This window comes from Plectropomus leopardus, unplaced genomic scaffold (genome assembly GCF_008729295.1).
Source record: "Plectropomus leopardus isolate mb unplaced genomic scaffold, YSFRI_Pleo_2.0 unplaced_scaffold660, whole genome shotgun sequence".
NCBI lineage: Eukaryota > Metazoa > Chordata > Actinopteri > Perciformes > Serranidae > Plectropomus > Plectropomus leopardus.
In genome coordinates, this window is record NW_024672611.1 from 1 (window position 1) to 2,939 (window position 2,939).

The 2,939-nt window shown below is 33.7% G+C and overlaps 1 long non-coding RNA gene across 1 annotated transcript; it reads right to left on the reverse strand.

Annotated features, from left to right (window-relative positions):
- Positions 1-697: 697 nt before the first annotated feature.
- Positions 698-1,246, reverse strand: LOC121939901. The gene is made up of 3 exons (XR_006105539.1): positions 1,137-1,246; positions 950-1,009; positions 698-746 (listed from the first exon to the last, which is right to left on the reverse strand). It is a non-coding gene; the product is annotated as an uncharacterized LOC121939901 (long non-coding RNA).
- Between the last annotated feature and the right edge of the window lie 1,693 nt (positions 1,247-2,939).

Here is a 2,939-nt window from a genome sequence, read left to right on the forward strand (position 1 = left end):
TGTTTTCTTACTGAAAAGTTTGAAATAAAATACCTAAAAAAAATAAATAAATAATAAAATTTAAAAACAAACAAACAAATAAATAAATAAATAAGGAAGCTGTTAATTATATTATATATTATTATAAATCAATGACTTCTGGAGAAAAGGCAGGATTAATTAAGTTTGTACTTCTCACTCTTTTTTGAATATGTAAACCAAGTCATCGAGTGTTTGACAATTACTTCTTTTTCTGTTTTACATTGTCTGTAAATATTATTTTCTGTCTGTCCGCTCGTTTGGTCATTTTTCTTCTTCACTTGTCTGAGTGAAAAAAATCTGACGTTTCAGTCTAAGTGGCGAAGGTCTGTTAGACCGAAACGTTGTTTTCTTCACTCAATAAATATGTCAGCAGTAAGCGAGATGTGTCAGAGTTTCTCTTTCTTTTTTTTTTTTAAAAGTACTGCAAAAAGTTTAAAATAAAAAATCTAAAAAAATAAAATAAATAAAGAAGCTGGAAAATTATAAATCAGTGACTTCTGGAGATGAGGTGGGATTAAATAATATTTGTACTTCTTTTTCATCAAGTGTTTGACAATTTCTTTTTCTTTATTTTTTTCATTGTCTGTGAATATTACTTTTTGGTAGGATCATTTCTTTTTTTCCCCTTTTTTACCTCTTTGGAATACATTTTTTAAAAATAATCAAAAAAGTGTTACCTGCTACGACTGCGGAGTCTGTGCCAGCGGGGGCTGCTGTTGTTACCACTGTGAGGGGGAAAAAAAATTAAAAAATAACCACTGGTGACTGGTAAAAGACGAGGTAGAAAGGTCATGGATTGTTCTCATGTGCGGGAGAGGAAGTAAACTGTGCCATGTCTCACAGCTGTGTGGCTCCAGCAGGAGACTGGATTGTGTGCCAGTAATAGAAAACATAAAAAAAACAACAAAAAAAGAGGAGTAGGAGTTACCCTGAATCATGGTGGTGTCCGCCTGTGTGGGAAGCGATGTTAAAGGCCCCGTATCTGATGCTGAACAACACAAGAATGACATGTGTTGATAAAACAGCACAAACTCACAGGTTGTGATATCAGGATACTTGTTGGCTGCGGCTCAGAGATTTGAAGCCGAGTGAGGACATACACACAGCGTACTCACCCTCTGTCACATTCATGCTTGTATATGTTGGGAGTGTTGTCAAAGGCACCATATCGAAATCTGGGAGATAAAAAAGCGTGTTAAAAATGTCACAGGGCTCTATCTTCAGCACACAGTCTGCTCAGAGTGAGTTGTGTAACTGCAGAGCTGCTGGCTGAGGAGGGAATATTAAGTGTTGTGACACAGTAATCTGATTATTAAGGGCCGGGACCGAAACAAAACCTGTCAACCACTTATTTAGTCTCGAATCCACTGTGATGCAACGGCTGAACCAGTGGGAGAACTTCTGAGAGCCTTTTATTTAGTAAATGTAGCAACAACACTCTATAAAACACTCAATTACAAGACCTGCATTAAAAATGTTGCTACAGCAGAAGTAGAAAAGCGTGATCAGCAATAGAAGTCGATTAATCATTCAGCAGATAACCAATCGGTCTATTTTCATATCATTATTTTCATTGCTATCTCCATAGCAACCAATTAGGTCATTTTTTAGAGCAAGGCAGGTTTTCTTATATAGCAACATTACGACACAAGGCATTCAAAGTCATTTAAGAGGGAAAGACATACATTAAATATAGTGCATTACAAAAACATTACAACTACATTAAAAGAAACAAAGCAGCGGTCTGGGCTTTATTTGTCACTTATTGTCAGTTTACTGTAAATCCTGCTTTTATTTTTACTTGAGAGGTGAAAAGAATAAGCTATTCCTAAAGCTATGGATTTTTCTTTTTGCTCCACCATACATATTGGTTACTTATGTATGTTACTACAAAAAAAAAAAATATATATATATATATATAACTGTGCAGACCAATGTTGTACTGCGCTGTGTGTTACCTTTGTGTTTGTGTTCTTGTATGTTAAAAAAAATTCAATAAATATATTTGAGAAGAAAAAAAAAACAACAACATAAAGCAAGCAAATAAATAGTTGCAATAAAAAGTAATGTTATTGGAAAGCCAAAGTGATCTGCAATCATGGCAAAATTATTTGATTCAGGGCTCTTTAATATGAGAATTCCCTGCTTTTATTGGTCGTAAATTGCTTTAAATTGAATATTTGGAGATTTGGACTGCTGGTTGAATAACACTAAACTTTTAATGAAATCACTTTGAGCTCTTTTTTTTTTTTTTTACTGTTTTCTAATGTTTTAAAGACCAAAAGATTCACTAGGAAAAACTCAAGTGCAGAGTCAACTTGAGTCATGGAGCCAGCCTCAAGAGGCCAGTCAAAGAAACTACAGTTTTTTGGCACTTCGCAGTGGCTTAATTAAGGTTGCCGCTTGGTTTGAATAACAACGCAAACTGTTTGATAGATTAATCTGTGACAATAGGTCATATTTTCTGATATTTTATGCAACCAATGAACTGTTCTAGATGTACCCAGTGACTATATCTAATATTTCAAACAAATGAAGGCTGCAGGTAATTTTCTCAATCAATGATTTAAAACTGAAAAAAATAATACTTTAATATCCTAAAGCAACCAACAAATCCCCAAAATATTAATCCACCCAAAATATTCAGTTCACTGTGGCTGTGTGACTGTGACCAGAAAAAAAACGCTAATGTTTTTCCATCTGAAAACCTGGAAGCATCGCATATTTGACATTTTTGCTTGAAAATTATGTGAGACTTCTGTGAAAAAGAGCTGCAGATTCATTTTAATTTCAATACACTGATCAATTAATTGAAATATCATTGCTACTTTAATGTAGTCAAATGAAAGTATAAAGCATCATAAAATAAAAAAACAAAAGTACAACAAAGGTACAACTACCTTAGTTCATTTAATACA